The sequence below is a fragment of the Arachis stenosperma genome, chromosome 9, assembly GCF_014773155.1.
Source record: "Arachis stenosperma cultivar V10309 chromosome 9, arast.V10309.gnm1.PFL2, whole genome shotgun sequence".
In the NCBI taxonomy this organism is placed as follows: Eukaryota; Viridiplantae; Streptophyta; class Magnoliopsida; order Fabales; family Fabaceae; genus Arachis; species Arachis stenosperma.
In genome coordinates, this window is record NC_080385.1 from 91,985,922 (window position 1) to 92,007,022 (window position 21,101).

At 44.2% G+C, this 21,101-nt stretch overlaps 1 non-coding gene across 1 annotated transcript; it reads left to right on the forward strand.

Moving 5' to 3' along the window:
- Window positions 1–4,071: 4,071 nt before the first annotated feature.
- On the forward strand, window positions 4,072–4,179 carry LOC130952996 (small nucleolar RNA R71). The gene has a single exon (XR_009075170.1). It is a non-coding gene; the product is annotated as a small nucleolar RNA R71 (small nucleolar RNA).
- Window positions 4,180–21,101: the final 16,922 nt, after the last annotated feature.

Consider the following 21,101-nt stretch of genomic DNA (forward strand, 5'->3'; position numbering starts at 1 on the left):
GCTTTTTCTTGCTTCAAGAATCATTTTATTGATTTTTCAGATCCTCAGTAACATGTCTCCTTTTTCATCATTCTTTCAAGAGCCAATATTCATGAACCACAAATTCAAGATACATATGCACTGTTTAAGCATACATTCAGAGAACAAAAATATTGCCACCACATCAAAATAATTAAACTGTTATAAAATTCAAAATTCATGCAATTCTTTCTTTTATCAATTAGGCACGTTTTTATTGAAGAAAGGTGATGGATTCATAGGACATTCATAATTTTAAGGCATAGACACTAAGACACTAATGATCATAAGACACAAACATGGATAAACATAAGCATAAAATTCGAAAAACAGAAGAACAAATAACAAGGAAATCAAAGAACGGGTCCACCTCAGTGATGGCGGCTCTTTCTTGCTCTTGAAGATCCTATGGAGTGCTTGAGCTCCTCAATGTCTCTTCCTTGCCTTTGTTGCTCCTCCCTCATGATTCTTTGATCTTCTCTAATTTCATGAAGGATAATGGAGTGTTCTTGATGCTCCACCCTTAGTTGTCCCATATTGGAACTCAATTCTCCTAGGGAGGTGTTTAGTTGCTCCCAATAGTTTTGTGGAGGAAATTCATCCCTTGAGGAATCTCAGGGATCTCATGATGAGTGAGGTCTCTTGTGTACTCCATCCTTTTCTTGGTGATGGGCTTATCCTCATCAATGGTGATGTCTCCCTCTATGTCAACTCCAACTGAATAACAGAGGTGACAAATGAGATGAGGAAAGGCTAACCTTGCCAAGGTGGAGGTCTTGTCCGCCACCTTATAGAGTTCTTGGGCTATAACCTCATGAACCTCTATTTCTTCTCCAATCATGATACTATGGATCATGATGGCCCGGTCTATGGTAACTTCGGACCGGTTGCTAGTGGGGATGATTGACCGTTGTATGAACTCTAACCATCCTCTAGCCACGGGCTTGAGGTCATGCCTTCTCAATTGGACCGGCTTTCCCCTTGAATCTTGCTTCCATTGTGTGCCCTCTTCACATATGACTGTGAGGACTTGGTCCAACCTTTGATCAAAGTTGACCCTTCTAGTGTAAGGATGCTCATCTCCTTGCATCATAGGCAAGTTGAACGCCACCCTCACACTCTCCGGACTAAAATCCAAGTATTTCCCCCGAACCATAGTGAGATAATTCTTTGGATTCGGGTTCACACTTTGGTCATGGTTCTTTGTGATCCATGCATTGGCATAGAACTCTTGAACCATCAAGATTCCGACTTGTTGAATGGGGTTGGTAAGAACTTCCCAACCTCTTCTTCGGATCTCATGGCGGATCTCCGGATATTCACCATTTTTGAGTGAAAAGGGGACCTCGGAGATCACCTTCTTCAAGGCCACAACTTCATAGAAGTGGTCTTGATGCACCCTTGAGAGGAATCTATCCATCTCCCATGACTCGGAGGTGGAAGCTTTTGCCTTCCCTTTCCTCTTTTTTAGAGGTTTCTCCGACCTTGGATGCCATAAATGGTTATGGAAAAACGAAAAAGCAACGCTTTTACCACACCAAACTTAAAATGTTTGCTCGTCCTCGAGCAAAAGAAGAAAGAAGGGAGTAGAAGAAGAAGAAATGAAGAAGAGGGAGATGGTGGTGTATTCGGCCAAAGAGGGGGAAGAAAGGGTGTTTAGGTTGTGTGAAAATGAAAGGTTGAAGAAGGGTATATATAGGAGAGAGGGGGTGATATGGTTCGGCCATGGAGGGTGGGTTTGGGAGGGAAAGTGGTTTGAATTTGAAGGGTGAGGTTGGTGGGGATTTATGAAGGATGGATGTGAGTGGTGAAGAGAAAGATGGGATTTGATAGGTGAGGGGTTTCTGGGAAGAGGTGTTGAGGTGATTGGTGAATGGGGGAAGAAGAGAGAGAGTGATGGTAGGGTCCTGTGGGGTCCACAGATCCTGTAGTGTCAAGGAAAAGTCATCCCTGCACCAAATGTTGCTCAAAATCACGTTTTGAGCCATTTCTGGCGTTAAACGCCGGCTGGTGCCCATTCCTGGCGTTTAACGCCAGGTTTTTGCCCTTTACTGGCGTTTAACGCCAGTCTGGTGCCCCTTTCTGGCGTTAAACGCCCAGAAAGGTGCCAGACTGGGCGTTAAACGCCCAACTGCTAGGCTGACTGGCGTTTAAACGCCAGCAGCATCTTCCTCCAGGGTGTGCTGTTTTTCTTCCTGTTTTTCATTTTGTTTTTGCTTTTTTCATTGTTTTTGTGACTTCTTATGATCATCAACCTACAAAAAAGATAAAATAATAAAAGAAAATAATTAATTATAAAACATTGGGTTGCCTCCCAACAAGCGCTTCTTTAATGTCAGTAGCTTGACAGAGGGCTCTCATGGAGCCTCAGAAATGCTCAGAACCGTGTTGGAACCTCCCAACACCAAACTTAGAGTTTGAATGTGGGGGTTCAACACCAAACTTAGAGTTTGGTTGTGGCCTCCCAACACCAAACTTAGAGTTTGACTGTGGGGGCTCTGTTTGGCTCTGTTTTGAGAGAAGCTCTTCATGCTTCCTCTCCATGATGACAGAGGGATATCCTTGAGCCTTAAACACCAAGGATTTTTCATTCACTTGAATGATTAACTCTCCTCTGTCAACATCAATCACAGCCTTTGCTGTGGCTAGGAAGGGTCTGCCAAGGATGATGGATTCATCCATGCACTTCCCAGTCTCTAGGACTATGAAATCAGTAGGAATGTACTGGTCTTCAACTTTAACCAGAACATCCTCTACAAGTCCATAAGCTTGTTTTCTTGAGTTGTCTGCCATCTCCAGTGAGATTTTTGCAGCTTGTACCTCAAAGATCCCTAGCTTCTCCATTACAAAGAGGGGCATGAGGTTCACACTTGACCCTAAGTCACACAAGGCCTTCTTGAAGGTCATGGTGCCTATGGTACAAGGTATAGAAAACTTCCCAGGATCCTGCCTCTTTTGAGGCAGTTTCTGCCTAGACAAGTCATCCAGTTCTTTGGTGAGCAAGGGAGGTTCATCCTCCCAAGTCTCATTTCCAAATAACTTGTCATTTAGTTTCATGATTGCTCCAAGATATTTAGCAACTTGCTCTTCAGTAACATACTCATCCTCTTCAGAGGAAGAATACTCATCAGAGCTCATGAATGGCAGAAGTAAGTCCAATGGAATCTCTATGGTCTCATTTTGAGCCTCAGATTCCCAAGGTTCCTTATTGAGGAACTCAGAGGAGAGTGGTGCACGCCCACTGGGGTCTTTCTCAGTGGCGTCTTCTTCCTCTCTTTCCTCTCCATATTCGGCCATGTTGATGGCTTTGCACTCTCCTTTTGGATTTTCTTCTGTATTGCTTGGGAGAGTACTTGGAGGGAGTTCAGTCACTTTCTTGCTCAGCTGACCCACTTGTCCTTCCAAATTCCTAATGGAGGACCTTGTTTCATTCATGAAACTTTGAGTGGTTTTAATTAGATCAGAGACCATGGTTGCTAAGTCAGAGGGGCTCTGCTTAGGATTCTCTGTCTGTTGCTGAGAAGATGATGGAAAAGGTTTACCATTGTTAAACCTGTTTCTTCCACCATTATTATTGAAACCTTGTTGAGGTCTCTCTTGATTCTTCCATGAGAGATTTGGGTGATTTCTCCATGAAGAATTATAGGTGTTACCATAGGGTTCTCCTAGGTAATTCACCTCTTCCATTGAAGGGTTCTCAGGATCATAAGCTTCTTCCTCAGATGAAGCATCCTTAGTACTGTTTGGTGCATTTTGCATTCCAGACAGACTTTGAGAGATCAAATTGACTTGTTGAGTCAATATCTTGTTCTGAGCCAATATGGCATTCAGAGTGTCAATCTCAAGAACTCCTTTCTTCTGACTAGTCCCATTGTTCACAGGATTCCTTTCAGAAGTGTACATGAATTGGTTATTTGCAACCATTTCAATCAATTCTTGAGCTTCTGCAGGCGTCTTCTTCAGATGAAGAGATCCTCCAGCAGAGCTATCCAAGGACATCTTAGATAGTTCAGAGAGACCATCATAGAAAATACCTATGATGCTCCATTCAGAAAGCATGTCTGAAGGACATCTTCTGATTAATTGTTTGTATCTTTCCCAAGCTTCATAGAGGGATTCTCCATCCTTCTGTCTGAAGGTTTGGACTTCCACTCTAAGCTTACTCCATCTTTGTGGTGGAAAGAACTTTGCCAAGAAGGCATTGACTAGCTTTTCCCAAGAGTCCAGGCTTTCTTTAGGTTGAGAATCCAACCATATTCTAGCTCTGTCTCTTACAGCAAAAGGGAATAGCATCAGTCTATAGACCTCAGGGTTAACCCCATTAGTCTTGACTGTGTCACAGATTTGCAAGAATTCAGCTAAGAACTGATGAGGATCTTCCATTGGAAGTCCATGGAACTTGCAATTCTGTTGCATTAGAGAAACTAATTGAGGCTTAAGCTCAAAGTTGTTTGCTCCAATGGCAGGGATAGAGATGCTTCTCCCATAGAAGTCGGGAGTAGGTGTAGTGAAGTCACCCAGCACCTTCCTTGCATTGTTGGCATTGTTGTTGTTTTCGGCTGCCATGTGCTCTTCTTCTTTGAAGAATTCGGTCAGGTCCTCTAAAGAGAGTTGTGCTTTGGCTTCTCTTAGCTTTCTCTTCAAGGTCCTTTCAGGTTCAGGATCAGCTTCAACAAGAATGCCTTTGTCTCTGCTCCTGCTCATATGAAAGAGAAGAGAACAAGAAGATGTGGAATCCTCTATGTCACAGTATAGAGATTCCTTTAGGTGTCAGAGGAAAAGAGAAATAGAAAGAAGAAGGAGAAGGAGAATTCGAACTTTTAATAGATAAGGTTCGAATTTGTGCATTGAGAAGGAGTGGTACTCCATAAATAGAAGGATGTGAGAAGGAGGGAAATAATTTTTTCGAAAATTAATTAAAATATTTTGAAAACATTTTTGAAAGACATTAATTGATTTTCGAAAAAAAAAGTGAAAAAGAAATCAAGTGATTTTTGAAAAAGAATTTGAAATTAGAAGTTAAAAAGATTTGATTGAAAACTATTTTGAAAAAGATGTGGTTAAGAAGATATGATTGGTTTTAAAAACATTTGATTGAAAAGATATGATTTGAAAACAATTTTAAAAGATATGATTTGAAAACAATTTGAAAAGATTTGATTTTAAAAATTAATGACTTGCCTAACAAGAAAAGATATGATTCAAACATAAAAACTGTTCCGAGGGTTACCTGAAACGTGTAGCTCGGTCGTTCAGGCAAGGTCCGAGGTAGGGGTCTGTGACCCGAGCTTGGTGTGCTGAACGACGGGGGGGTGTACCTGCAATGACACTCCGATGCTTAAGTTAGCATGGGTCCAAGCAGATATCGAGTAGAATTAGAGTATGAGTTATACCTGGGTGCTCCAGTGTATTTATAGTAGTTGGTCGTGATCATCCCTGGATAAGATATTCTTATCTTATCTTATCCTTTGGGAGTTTTATCTTTATCTCTGTGGAACCGCCTTTCCCAGGCCTTTTCGGCCTTTAGGTTTTGGGCTTCGCTCCTTTTGATGGGCCTTTTCCTTTGTTGGTCCGAGGTCCGACCTCAGGCGTGGGCCTTTGGGACGACCTCGGACCTTCTGTGGATTAGCCGGGTTAGGAGAGCTCGGTCAGGGTATGAACAAAAACCTTTCTCAACAGAAAAGGCAACAAATTTGAGATGTTCAATCAAATCATTAATTGTTAGTAAGTATCTTTGAAAAAGGAAAGAAATTGATTTTGAAAACATTTGATTGAAAAGATATGATTTGAAAAAGATTTGATTTTGAAAAACTTGAAAAAAAATTGATTTGAAAACAAAATCTTCCTCCTAGCACCATCCTGGCGTTAAACGCCCAGAATGGTATACATTCTGGCGTTTAACGCCCAAAATGCTACCTTTTTGGGCGTTAAACGCCCAACCAGGTACCCTGGCTGGCGTTTAAACGCCAGTCTGCCTTCTTCACTGGGCATTTTTGAATGCTCAGCTTTTTCTGTATAATTCCTCTGCAACATGTTCTGAATCTTCAATTCTTTGCATCATTGACTTGAAAAGACACAAATTAAAAATTTTTTTGGATTTTCAATAATCAAAATGCAACAAGAATCAAATAACAATGCATGCTAGACACCAAACTTAGCAGTTTGTATACTACTGACACTAATAATATGAGAATGCATATGAGACACACAAAATACTTCAAGTCAATAGAGTTCAAAGATTAGAACATAAAAATCATCAAGAAGTACTTGAAGATCCTTAAGACACATGAATGAATGCATGCAATTGACACCAAACTTAAGATGAGACACTAGACTTAAGCAAGAAGCATCAAATATTTTTGGTTTTTATGATTTTGTAAAATTTTTTTGTATTTTTTTCGAAAATTAAGTGAAAACATCAAAATTCTTAATGAGAATTCCAGGAATCAGTGCAATGCTAGTCTAAGACTCCGGTCCAGGAATTAGACATGGCTTCAAAGCCAGCCAAACTTTCAAAGAAAGCTTCGGTCCAAAACACTAGACATGGCCAGAGGCCAGCCAAGCCTTAGCAAATCACTGCTCCAAGAGCAAGATTGGTAAGAAATCAACAAGCTCTTGTGGTGATAAGTTGAAACCTCGGTCCAATGAGATTAGACATGGCTTCTCAGCCAGCCAGATTTCAACAAATCATCATGAAACTCTAGAATTCATCTTCAAGAATTTCGAAAAAAATAAATACCTAATCTAAGCAACAAGATGAACCGTCAGTTGTCCAGCCTAAACAATCCCGGGCAATAACACCAACAACTTGATGTTGTTGCCGGATCTTGGCACTGATGTTACCAAAAGCTTGCTCAAAACTTGAACAATCCCCGGCAACGGCGCCAAAAACTTGGTGCGCGAAATTGTGAACTATACTTTTTCACAACTCTCATAATCCCCGGTAATGGCTCCAAGAACTTGGTGGCTCAATACCATGGCATTACACAACTTCGCACAACTAACCAGCAAGTGCACTGGGTCGTCCAAGTAATAAACCTTACGTGAGTAAGGGTCGATCCCACGGAGATTGTTAGTATTGAAGCAAGCTATGGTCATCTTGTAAATCTTAGTCAGGCAAACTCAGATGTATATGGTGATGAACGAAAATAACATAAAAGATAAAGATAGTGATACTTATGTATATCATTGGTGTAAGAGCTTCAGACAAGCGTATGAAGATGCCTTCCCTTCCGTCTCTCTGCTTTCCTACTGCCTTCATCTAATCCTTCTTACTCCTTTCCATGGCAAGCTCGTGTAGGGTCTCACTGTTGTCAGCAGCTACCTCCCATCCGCGCAGTGAAAGCTAATGCACGCACTCTGTCACAGTACTGCCAATCACCGGTTTGGTTCCCTCCCCTACCGGAATAGAATAACTCTTTTGCGTCTGTCACTAACGCCCAGTAGGTTACAGGTTTGAAGCACGTCACAGTCATTCAATCATTGAATCCTACTCAGAATACCACAGACAAGGTTAGACCTTCCGGATACTCTTGAATGCTGCCATCAGTTCTTGCCTATACCACGAAGACTCTGATCTCACGGAATGGCTGGCTCATTTGTCAGGCGAGCACTCGGTTGTCAGGCGATCAACCATGCATCGTGCAATCAGAAATCCAAGAGATATTCACTAAGCCTCAAATGCGTGTAGAACAAGAATGGTTGTCAGTCACCTTGTTCATGAGTGAGAATGGTGATGGGCGTCAATCATCACCTTCATCATGTTAAAGAACAAGTGATATCTTGGTAAAAGAACAAGTGGAATTGAATGGAAGAACAATAGTAATTGCATTAATACTCGAGGTACAGCAGAGCTCCACACCTTAATCTATGGTGTGTAGAAACTCCACCGTTGAAAATACATAAGAACAAGGTCTAGGCATGGCCGAATGGCCAGCCTCCCAATGATCTAAGAACTAAAATGTCCAAAGATGATCTAGAGATCTAAAAGTGATCAAAAGATTTCTATACAATAGTAAAAGGTCCTACTTATAAGAAACTAGTAGCCTAGGGTGTACAGAAATGAGTAAATGACATAAAAATCCTCTTCCCGGCCCACTTGGTGTGTGCTTGGGCTGAGCAATGAAGCAATTTCGTGTAGAGACTCTTCTTGGAGTTAAACGCCAGCTTTGGTGCCAGTTTGGGCGTTTAACTCCCAATTAGGTGCCAGTTCCAGCGTTTAACGCTGGGATTTCTTGAGGTGACTTTGAACGCCGGTTTGGGCCATCAAATCTTGGGCAAAGTATGGACTATTATATATTGCTGGAAAGCCCAGGATGTCTACTTTCCAACGCCGTTGAGAGCGCGCCAATTGGGCTTCTGTAGCTCCAGAAAATCCACTCCGAGTGCAGGGAGGTTAGAATCCAACAGCATCTGCAGTCCTTTTTGGTCTCTGAATCAGATTTTTGCTCAGGTCCCTCAATTTCAGCCAGAAAATACCTGAAATCACAGAAAAACACACAAACTCATAGTAAAGTCCAGAAAAGTGAATTTTAACTAAAAACTAATAAAAATATACTAAAAACTAACTAGATCATATCAAAAACATACTAAAAACAATGCCAAAAAGTATACAAATTATCCGCTCATCAGTGACCCTGGAGCTCGGTGTAATCAGCCCGGGCAGTCTCCAGATCACCCCTGAGATTCACCACTTTCCTGTAGGCCGAGACATAGCTCTCCTTGTGCCTCAACGCCGTGTCTTCAGCCAACCTCACAGAAGCCGCCAAGGCAACAGAACTAGCCTTTTCACCCTCCAATTCTTTCTCTACCTTCGCCAACTTCACCTCCAATTCTGACTTAGCTTCCTCTGTAAAAAATTTTGTAGCATGAACCGGGATACCTTGAGCAGTTCGAAAAAGAGCTACACCCATGTGAGCCATCTTCACACTATTCCTAGTGATGAACTCTAGGTTACGAAGAATGGACACATCATCCATCGAAAGGCCACCATAAGGGGCAATCTGCTGGTCGACAAACACTACAGCATCAAAATCAGGGGCATCCAGGTTAAATGGCTCAACGGTCTTTTGTTTCTTCGGAGGAGGAGCACTAGAAGCAGCAATCGAAGTTTGTGGAGGGTCAGCCAGACGAATGATGAGCGGATAATTTGTACGCTTTTTGGCATTGTTTTTAGTATGTTTCTAGTAGGATTTAGTTAGTTTTTAGTATATTTTTATTAGTTTTTAGTTAAAATTCACTTTTCTGGACTTTACTATGAGTTTGTGTGTTTTTCTGTGATTTCAGGTATTTTTTGGCTGAAATTGAGGGACTTGAGCAAAAAAATATGATTCAGAGACTGAAAAGGACTGCAGATGCTATTGGATTCTGACCTCCCTCCACTCGAAGTAGATTTTCTGGAGCTACAGAAGCCCAATTGGCGCGCTCTCAACGTCGTTGGAAAGTAGACATCCTGGGCTTTCCAGCAATGTATAATAGTCTATACTTTGCCCGAGATTTGATGGCCCAAACCGGCGTTCCAAATCAGCTCAAGAATGCCCGGCGTTAAACGTCGGAACTGGCACAAGAATGGGAGTTAAACGCCCAAACTGGCACAAAAAGCTGGCGTTTAACTCCAAGAAGAGTCTTTACACGAAAATGCTTCAATGCTCAGCCCAAGCACACACCAAGTGGGCCCGGAAGTGGATTTTTCTGTCATTTACTCATTTCTGTAAACCTTAGGCTACTAGTTCTTTATAAATAAGACCTTTTTGCTATTGTATTTTCATCCTTTGGATCTTAGATCATCTTTAGATCTTTGAATCTTTGGATCCTTGATCATTTTGAGTCTTTTGATCATGTATCGGGAGGCTGGCCATTCCGCCATGCCTAGACCTTGTTCTTATGTATTTTCAACGGTGGAGTTTCTACACACCATAGATTAAGGTGTGGAGCTCTGCTGTACCTTGAGTATTAATGCAATTACTATTGTTCTTCTATTCAATTCAGCTTGTTCTTATTCCAAGATATTCATTCGCACTCAAGAACTTGATGAATGTGATGATTATGTGACGCTCATCATCATTCTCACTTATGAACGCGTGCCTGACAACCACCTCCGTTCTACAAGCAAACAAGGCTTGAATGTTTATCTCTTGGAGCCCTTAATCGGAATCTTCGTGGTATAAGCTAGAATTGATGGCGGCATTCAAGAGAATCCGGAAGGTCTAAACCTTGTCTGTGGTATTCTGAGTAAGATTCAATGATTGAATGACTGTGACGAGCTTCAAACTCCTGAAGGCTGGGCGTTAGTGACAGACGCAAAAGAATCAATGGATTCTACTCCAACCTGATTGAGAATCGACAGATGATTAGCCGTGCCGTGACAGGGTGCGTTGAACATTTTCATTGAAAGGACGGGACTGTAGCCACTGACAACGGTGATGCCCAACATACAGCTTGCCATGGAAAGGAGTAAGAAGGATAGAGCTTAACGCCCAAAAGGGTAGAGCTTTGGGCGTTAAACGCCATAATGGATACTGTTCCGAGGGTTACCTGAAACTGTAGCTCGGTCGTCTGACAAGGCCCGAGGTGGGGGGTCTGTGACCCGAGCTTGATGTGTTGAACGGCGGGGGGTGTACCTGCAAAGACACTCCGATGCTTAAGTTAGCAGGGGTCCAAGCAGATATCAAGTAGAATTAGAGTATGAGTTATACCTGGGTGCTCCAGTGTATTTATAGTAGTTGGCTGTGATCTTCCCTGGATAAGATATTCTTATCTTATCTTATCTTCTGGGAGTCTTATCTTTATCTTTGTGGAACCGCCTTTCCCAGGCCCTTTCGGCCTTTTAGGTTTTGGGCTTAGTTCCTTCTGATGGGCCTTCTTTGGCCTATTTGTCCGAGGTCCGACCTCGGGCTTGAGCCTTGAGGCGAGGTCGGACTCTCGATCAGCTTGCCGAGTTTGGAGAGCTCGGTCAGGGTATGAACAGTGCCCCTGCCTGAGTTCGTCTTTTGGAGAGGTCGAGCTCGGGCATTTAGTAGCTTTTTGAATTTTGAAAACGGTCGTTTCAGCATTTATTGCTTGTTACCGTTTCTTCCTCGTTTTCCGTGCGGCGTTCTGTGGAGGCTTTATTTATTTGCCCCTTTCTTTGTTGTGTGTTCAGCTTCGAAGCTTTTTCTTTTGCGCCGCTGTTCTTGCTGCCGTCGGAGCGTTCGGAGTTCCTATCTGTGCTGCCGTCTTCGCTTTTTGTTGGAGCTCGTCGCCTTTTTTCCTCTCCTTCCAGGTTTGCTTTTTTGCCTTTTATTATGCTCCTTTTCTCTTTTTTCTTCTGTGCCTGGGTTGCCCCGGAAAGAGGCGCCGCCATTTGTTTTGCTTGCATGGGGGGGGCTCTTTCTTTTATTTTTCGTTTTTCGGGTTGCCGCTTTAAAAAGAACTTCTTTTTCTTGCTTCTGCTGAATTTGCTTTTGTCTGCATGTCATGTGATTTGTTGGCTTGCTGTCTGTATTTTTCTTTTGTAGGCAAGATTTTTTTATGTCTCGAAAGGTGTTTCAAGCAATGTCGACCAAGATTCCGAGTGGTCTAGGTTGGGTAGATCCTGCCCCTTTAAAGGTTCCGTCTGTTGTAGATTCTGAATATCTGAATAGGTTCCGTAGGGAGTGTAGTATTTGTGAGAATAGGGAGTCTGAGCGTGATTATGAGTTGGTAGCCCCGGAGTCCGAAGAGAGGGTGTGTTTTCCGCCTTTAGAGAGTTCCGAGAAACTATTCTTCTATGCCTACGACTGTTTCTTCTCAAAGCTAGGTGTCCGACTTCCCTTTACCGAGTTGGAGTCCGAGGTCCTTTGGTCTTGTAACCTTGCCCCTACACAGCTCCATCCAAACTCTTGGGCGTTTTTAAAGCTTTTCCAACTTTTATGTCAGATTTTGGGTGTCTCTCCTTCTGTTTCTCTTTTTTCGTATCTGTTTGTTCTGACGAAACCAGGGTCGGGTGGGGGGAAGGTGTCTTGGGTCTCCTTTAGGGCAAACGCCGGAAAGAAGTTCTGTACCTTGTATGATGAGTCTTTCCACGATTTCAAGAATTACTATTTCAAAGTCCGGGCTGTGGGAGATGTCCGACCTTTCTTTTTAGATGAGAGTGGGGAGCCTTCTTTCCCTCTTAGTTGGCAAGAGAGTGTAGTGTCGGTCAAGTACACTTTTGAGAGTCTAGATGAAGTGGAACAGGCTTTTGTTGGTGTGTTGAGCAGTCTATGGGGTCGGGCACCTCACTTGGATACGAAGAAAATGTTGGGAGATCCAAGCCTTCTCCGTTCCGAGTTAGGTAGTTCCCGACCTCCTTTTGAGATTTTATTTTCGTGTTTTGGCTTTCGTTTTGGTTTTCTGTTTCGTGATAGTCTCCTTCTTTTGTTTCTGCAGAGATGTCTTCTCAGGCTGATTCCATGAAGTTTCTTCGTCGGGCGAAGAAGTCTGCGGCCGCTCGGAATGTTGAGGCCGAGGCTTCTGCCCGACCTTCTCCACAGAAGACTACCACAGGTCCCCAGACTCGGTCGAAGACCATTCCAACCCCTCAGTTCCGGGCTGTAGCTCAGGATCCTCCGTCCTCCGGACCCGGTCAGCTTTCTCCGAGCTCGACCTCGGGTCCTCCCCCCAAGAAGCAGAAGACCGCCCAAGAGATTCCCGGCTTTAATGACAAGGATTTTGACGCTCTTAGTTGGGTTGAGCAGCACATTCTCCCCCAAAGCTATATTTCTATTGATGATGCGTCTATGGAGCATCATTTTCAGTACATGGCGCGGAGCTGTGTTCGGATGGCTAGCCTTCATGCCGCTATTGCCCGTGAGTTCAAGAAAGCTCCTCTCGGGGAGACCAGCTCCCGACTTGAGAAGGCCCGTTCCGAGCTTGACAAGATTAGTCAGCTGAAGGATGCCAGGATTGCCGAGCTGGAGGAGTCTTTGGAGGATGAAAAGACTAAAGCTACCGCGGCTGTGGCGGCGGTGAAGGCGTCTGAGGAAACGGCGAGGGTGGCGACGGAGAATTATTCTAAGCTGCATGCTGAGCTTCAGGAGACGAAGGAGAAGCTGCAGTCGGCTCGGGATGATTACTATGAGCTGGAGGATAATGTGGCCAAGGGTATGGATGCTATGTTTGCAAACTTAAGGGATCAGGTCCGGGTTCTTGCTCCCGACCTGAATTTGACCCTATTCAGCACTGATAACATAGTTGTGGAGGGAAAGATTGTTCCAGCTCCTGCCGAGGATGAGGTCCCGGTGTCCGATCCCCAGGCTCCAGTGTCTGATCCCGAGGTGCTGGTTGAGAACCCGCCCTCACCTTTGGCTGTGGATAGGTCGGGTGTGGAGGTTTCAAGTCGGGATGACGGTGCTGTCGATGCAGTCCCAGTTTCTGTTTTTGATGCTGAGACTGGAAAGTATTCCATTGGTCCTCAGTGATCTTTTGTTTTCTGCTCTTTTGCCCGACCTGTGGGCTTATGTTTTTCGCCAACACTTTGAACATTTATTTTAGCTACTCTGTAGCTTTATTATGCCATGTTTTGTGTTTTTGCTTTCTCGTATTCGCTTTCGTGCTTTTTAGTTGTTTTTGGATAACAACTTTTAGCTAGCGATTTTGATGTCTCGTACTCGCTTTTTGCTTTTTAGTTGTTTTTGGATAACAACTTTTAGCTTAGCGGTTTGATGTCTCGTACTCGCTTTTTGCTTTTTAGTTGTTTTTGGATAACAACTTTTAGCTTAGCGGTTTGATGTCTCGTACTCGCTTTTTTGCTTTTTAGTTGTTTTTGGATAACAACTTTTAGCTAGCGGTTTGATGTCTCGTACTCGCTTTTTGCTTTTTAGTTGTTTTTGGATAACAACTTTTAGCTAGCGGTTTGATGTCTTGTACTCGCTTTTTTGCTTTTTAGTTGTTTTTGGATAACAACTTTTAGCTTAGCGGTTTGATGTCTCGTACTCGCTTTTTTGCTTTTTAGTTGTTTTTGGATAACAACTTTTAGCTAGCGGTTTGATGTCTCGTACTCGCTTTTTGCTTTTTAGTTGTTTTTGGATAACAACTTTTAGCTAGCGGTTTGATGTCTCGTACTCGCTTTTTGCTTTTTAGTTGTTTTTGGATAACAACTTTTAGCTAGCGGTTTGATGTCTTGTACTCGCTTTTTTGCTTTTTAGTTGTTTTTGGATAACAACTTTTAGCTAGCGATTTCTGGTACTCGCTTTTTTGCTTTTTAGTTGTTCTCGGGTAACAACTTTTAGCTAGCGATTTTGCTTCTCGTTCCCGCTTTTTTGCTTTTTAGTTGTTTTTTGGTCAACAACTTTTAGCTAGCGTTTTCTCGGGATCCTTTAGTACCTCCTTTAATTAGGTCCGACTTCGTGTTTTGGTCGGCCTTTTTAAGTTATTTTTGTAACGTCTTTTTGTTCGGCTTTTCCAGCCGTTTTAGAGTTACTTTTATAACTTCTCACATTAATTTGAACCTCGTCGCTTCATCTTTGCCGGCCTTGTATGGCCTTTGGCAAATGATTTTTTGCGTTTTGTCGAGCATAAATTAATGCGCCTTGGTGGGGTACTTTTTAGGATATGCTTCATAACGAGAAAGAGAAAATAAAGAAATTTGGTTAGTATTAAAGGAAAATATGTACAAAGTTTTTACCCTTTTTTACTAGGTCGGGTGTCCTACTTAACCGGGTGGCTCATTAAAAACCCTCGTGGGGAAAAAGAGTACACCTCGGGTTAAGTTTACTCTAGCTGTAGTATCGTCTTAGGTTACAGGCGTGCCAGGCTCTGGGCAGCTCCTTGCCTTCTAGGTCGGAGATCTTGTAGTAGCCTGTCCCTAAGACTTCTGTTACCTTGTATGGCCCCTTCCAATTCGCAGCTAGCTTTCCTTCTCCCGATTTTTGTGTTCCGATGTCGTTTCGGATTAGAATCAGGTCGTGAGTGGAGAAGCTTCGTTTTATCACCTTTTGGTTGTATCTGAGGGCCGTTCGTCGTTTTAAGGCTTCTTCTTTGATCCGGGCTCTTTCTCGGACCTCGGGTAGGAGGTCGAGCTCTTCCTTTTGTGCCCGAGGATTGTTTTCTTCGTTGTAGAAGAGGGTTCTGGGTGATCCCTCATCTATTTCGACGGGAATCATTGCCTCCATTCCGTAGGCTAGTCGGAATGGGGATTCTCCCGTTGTAGAGTGCGGGGTTGTCCGATATGCCCATAATACCTGGGGGAGTTCGTCGGCCCATGCCCCTTTGGCTTCTTGGAGTCTTCGTTTCAATCCAGCCAAGATGACTTTATTTGCAGCCTCTGCTTGTCCATTGGCTTGTGGGTGCTCGACCGATGTGAACTGCTGTTTGATTTTCAGCTCGGACACCAAGTTCTGAAAACTTGTGTCTGTGAACTGTGTTCCATTGTCTGTTGTGATGGAATAGGGGACTCCGAACCTCGTGACAATGTTTTTGTATAGGAATTTACGGCTTTTCTGAGCCGTAATGGTGGCTAAGGGTTCGGCTTCGATCCACTTTGTAAAGTAGTCGACCCCTACTATGAGGTATTTGACCTGCCCCGGGCCTTGTGGAAACGGGCCGAGTAGGTCGAGTCCCCATTTCGCGAAGGGCCATGGTGCTGTGATGCTTATGAGGTCTTCGGGCGGTGCTTTGTGAAAATTGGCGTGTTTTTGGCAGGGGGGACATATTTTCACAAAGTCCGCCGCGTCTCTTTGTATGGTTGGCCAGTAGAACCCGGCTCTGACTATTTTTTTGGATAGGGCCCGAGCTCCGAGGTGGTTCCCACACATTCCTTTGTGGACTTCTTCGAGGACGCTTTTTGTTTCTGAGGTCGGGACGCACCTTAGGAGGGGATTTGCGAATCCTCTTCTGTATAACACGTCGTGGATTAGCGTGTAATTCTGGGCGTCCTTTGTAAGCCTTTTAGCTTCTCTTTTTTCAGCGGGGAGAGTTCCCGACTTTAGGTAGTTGAGTATGGGGGTCATCCATCCTTGTTGTTGGTCGGATATGTTCAGTATTTCTTCCTCTCTTAGTACGGACGGAGATTGTAGAGTTTCTTGGAGGAGACTTCTATTGTTTCCTCCGGGCTTGGTGCTAGCAAGTTTTGAGAGGGCGTCGGCTCGGGCATTTTGCTCCCGGGGTATGTGCTGGATTCGTATTTCTGGGAAGTGCTGCAATTGTGCCTGTGTTTGGTCCAGGTATTTTTTCATAGTAGGATCTTTGGCCTGGTAACTTCCATTTACTTGTGATGTGACGACCTGGGAGTCGCTGAAAATTGTGATCCTCTCTGCTCCGACCTCTTTGGCTAGCTTTAGTCCTGCTAGTAGGGCCTCGTACTCGGCTTGGTTATTTGAGGCCTGGAACTCGAATTTTAGGGATAGCTCTATCCGTGTTCCTTGATCACTTTCGAGTATGACACCGGCTCCGCTCCCTGCCTTATTTGAGGACCCGTCGACATATAAATTCCATGAGAGTGGGGTCCCTGGGGTCTCGGTGTATTCTGCTACGAAGTCGGCTAGATACTGGGACTTTATGGCAGTTCGGGCTTCGTAGTGGAGGTCGAACTCAGACAGCTCCACCGCCCATTGTAGGATTCGTCCTGCCATGTCTGTCTTTTGTAGGATGTGTCTCATCGGTTGGTTTGTCCGGACTTTGATGGTGTGGGCTTGAAAGTAGGGACGGAGCCTTCGAGCTGTGAAGACTAGCGCGTAGGCGAATTTCTCTATTTTCTGATAGTTTAATTCAGCTCCTTGCAGCGCCTTGCTTACGAAATATACGGGGTGTTGCCCCTGGTCGTTTTCTCGTATTAGTGCCGAAGCGACTGCCCGATGTCCGACCGAGAGGTATAGTACGAGTTCTTCTCCTTTTAGAGGTCGGGTTAGGATTGGTGGCTGCCCGAGGAATTCTTTGAATTCTTGGAAGGCCTTTTCGCACTCCGGGGTCCACGAGAAGGGTTTCCCTTTCTTTAGGAGTGAGTAGAGAGGTAGTGACCTTATTGCTGATCCTGCCAAGAATCTTGATAGGGCGGCTAATCTTCCGTTCAGTTGTTGTACCTCTTTGACACACGTCGGGCTCTTCATATTGAGTATCGCTTGGCATTTGTCCGGGTTTGCTTCGATGCCTCTTTGAGTCAGCATGAAGCCTAAGAACTTTCCGGCTTCTGCGGCGAAGGTGCACTTTGTCGGATTAAGCCTCATATTGTGTTTTCTGAGGGTACCGAAGATACTACTGAGGTCGGCCACCAAGTTTTGTCTTCTTGTGTCTTTACTAGCATGTCGTCGACGTATACCTCTAGCTGTAGCCCGATGTGTTCTGAGAACACTTTGTTCATTAGTCTCTGGTATGTTGCCCCTGCGTTCTTCAGCCCGAAGGGCATTACTATGTAGCAGTAGTTTGCCTTTGGGGTTATGAACGAGGTCTTTTCTTGGTCGGGTCCATACATCGGGATTTGATTATATCCTGAGTACGCATCCATGAAGGAGAGGTATCTGTAGCCCGAAGCTGCGTCGACTAAAGCGTCGATGTTTGGTAGTGGATATGGGTCTTTAGGACAAGCTTTGTTGAGGTCTGTGTAGTCGACGCACATCCTCCACTTTCCATTGGGCTTTTTTACCAGAACTACGTTTGCGAGCCATAGGGGGTACTTTACCTCCCTAATAAACCCTGCATCTAGTAGTGCTTGTACCTGTTCCTCTATTGCCTGCATGCGTTCGGGCCCGAGTTTCCTTCGCCTTTGTTGGACAGGTCGGGATCCCTGATACACTGATAGTTTGTGGCACATTAGGTCGGGGCTTATGCCTGGCATATCGGAGGCTTTCCAGGCGAAGAGATCGGAATTCTCCCTTAAGAGGTTTGTGAGCTCCTTTTTTAGGCCTGCCTCGAGGTTTGCCCCTATGTTTGTTACTTTCTCGGGTGTGTTCCCGATTTGGACCTTCTCGGTTTCCCCTTCTGGCTGTGGCCGAAGATCTTCTCGGGTTTGGACTCGCCCGAGTTCTATGGTGTTGACCTCTTTCCCTTTTAGGCTCAGACTTTCGTTGTAGCATCGCCGTGCTAGCTTTTGGTCGCCTTTTAGGGTAGCGATTCCCTTTGTGGTAGGAAACTTCATGCAGAGGTGTGGGGTCGAGACTATAGCCGCTAGTCTGTTGAGGGTTGGTCGTCCGATGAGGGCATTGTATGCTGAAGTGACGTCGACCACAATGTAGTCGATGTTTAATGTTTTGGTTTGCTCGCCTTTTCCAAAGGTGGTGTGTAACGAGATGTATCCCAGGGGTCGAATTGGGGTATCTCCTAGTCCAAATAGGTCGGTGGGATAGGCTTTTAGCTCTTTTTCTTCGAGTCCGAGCTTGTCGAAGGCCTCTTTGAACAGGATATCTGCCGAGCTTCCTTGGTCGATCAGGGTTCGATGTAAATTGGCGTTGGCTAGGATGATGGTGATCACCATAGGGTCGTCGTGTCCGGGTATTACACCAAGAGCATCTTCTCGGGTAAACGAGATAGTAGGTAACTCGGGCGAGGGGTTGTCTTCTCGGGCATGGTAGACTTCTTTGAGGTGTCTCTTTCGTGAGGATCTGGATGTCCCTCCACCTGCAAAACCTCCGTTTATCATGTGTATGTGCCTTTCAGGGGTTCGTGGGGTTGGTTCGGTCCGATCTTCGTTGTCTCTCCGCCTTCTCTTTCTGGTTTCTTCATCTTTCTCAGCTATGTATCTGTCGAGTTTTCCTTCTCTAGCTAGCTTTTCTATAACATTCTTCAGGTCGTGGCAGTCGTTAGTAGAATGACCGTAGAGTCTATGATATTCACAGTATTCGGACCGATCCCTTCCCGCTCTTTTGTGCTTCAGAGGTTTGGGTGGTGGGATCTTTTCGGTGTGGCACACTTCTCTGTAGACGTCTACCAGAGAGACTCGGAGGGGGGTGTAGCTGTGGTATTTCCTTGGCTTGTCCGAGCTGGACTCTTCCTTCTTTTTCTGATCCCGATCTCGATCTCGGGGCGGGTAGGTTGACTCCTTCCTGGAAGGTTCTCTCAGTCGTGAGGTTTCTTCCATGTTGATATATTTTTCCGCTCGCTCCTGCACTTCGTACAAGGAGGTCGGGTATCTTTTGGATAGGGATTGGCTAAACGGTCCTTCTCTTAGGCCGTTTGCTAGTCCCATGATGGCTGCTTCTGTGGACAAGTGTTGTATGTCCAGGCAGGCTTTGTTGAATCGCTCCATGTACTCTCTGAGAGTTTCTTGGTTGTTTTGTTTGATCCCGAGTAGGCTGGGGGCGTGTTTTGCCTTGTCCTTTTGAATGGAGAACCTTGTTAGGAATTTTTTGGTCAGGTCTTCAAAGCTGAAGATTGATCCTGGCGATAAGCTGTCGAACCACTTCATGGCTGACTTGGTGAGAGTGGTGGGGAAGGCTTTGCACCGAATTGCGTCGGATGCGTCGACTAAGTACATTCTGCTCCTGAAGTTGCTGAGGTGGTGACTTGGATCGGTGGTGCCGTCGTAGAGGTCCATATCTGGTGGCTTGAAGTTTCGCGGTACCTTCTCCTTCATGATCTCTTGTGTGAAGGGATCATGATTACTTTCGGGAGTGGTGCCGCGTGTTGTCCGATCTTTCAGATTGGCTTCTATCTTTCGTAGCTTTTCTTCTAATTCTCTGCGTTTGCGAGCCTCCCTTCTTAGATCCTGTTCAGTCTCTTTCTGCTTTTTTATGTCCTCTTCGAGTTGTCTCAGCCGGCTTTGTTGTGCCCGGACTGTCTCCAGAATCTCTGAACTCTTTTCCCTTCCAGGATTTTGTGGATCCTTGTTAGGGAGTGTACCTTTTGGATGATTCTGTTTGTTTCCCCCTGGAGTGTGTGGTGATAGAGGGCGGTCTGGTCGTTCTCCGGTGTCAACTTCCTCTTCTTGTTCTGATGTAGGATGGTCATTGTTGGGAGAGTCGTCCGCCATGGTAAAGGGATGACTTCCAGGTCCCCGGCAACGGCGCCAATGTTCCGAGGGTTACCTGAAACTGTAGCTCGGTCGTCTGACAAGGCCCGAGGTGGGGGGTCTGTGACCCGAGCTTGATGTGTTGAACGGCGGGGGGTGTACCTGCAAAGACACTCCGATGCTTAAGTTAGCAGGGGTCCAAGCAGATATCAAGTAGAATTAGAGTATGAGTTATACCTGGGTGCTCCAGTGTATTTATAGTAGTTGGCTGTGATCTTCCCTGGATAAGATATTCTTATCTTATTTTATCTTCTGGGAGTCTTATCTTTATCTTTGTGGAACCGCCTTTCCCAGGCCCTTTCGGCCTTTTAGGTTTTGGGCTTAGTTCCTTCTGATGGGCCTTCTTTGGCCTATTTGTCCGAGGTCCGACCTCGGGCTTGAGCCTTGAGGCGAGGTCGGACTCTCGATCAGCTTGCCGAGTTTGGAGAGCTCGGTCAGGGTATGAACAGATACCATTCTGGGCGTTTAACGCCAGGATGGTACAAGAGGGAAGATTCTGTTTTTAATTCAAATTTTTTTCAAGTTTTCAAAGTTTTTCAAAATCAAATCTTTTTCAAATCATATCTTTTCAATCATACGTTTTCAAAATCAATTTCTTTCCTTTTTCAAAAATACTTGCTATCAATTAATGATTTGATTCAACATTTCAAGTATGTTGCCTTTTCTGTTGAGAAAGGTTTAATGTTTGAATCATATCTTTTCTTGTTAGCCAAGTCATTAATTTTTAAAATCAAATCTTTTTAAATTTGTTTTTCAAATCATATCTTCTCAATCACATCTTTTTTAAAACCATAACTTTTCAATCATATCTTTTTAATCACATCTTTTTCAAAATAGTTTTCAATCATATCTTTTTTTCTAATTTCAAAATCTTTTTCAAAAGTCACTTGATTTTTTTTGTTTTCGAAAATCAATTAGTTTTTTTTCAAAATGTTTTTAAATCTTTTACTTAATTTTCGAAAAAACTCTTCCTTTCTTCTCACATCCTTCTATTTATGGAGTAACACCCCTCCTCAATGCACAATTCGAACTCTATCTCACTAAGTTCGAATTCTTCTCCCTCTTCCTTCTATTTTTTCTGTTCCTCTGACACCTCAAGGAATCTCTATACTGTGACATAGAGGATTCCACATTTTCTTGTTCTCTT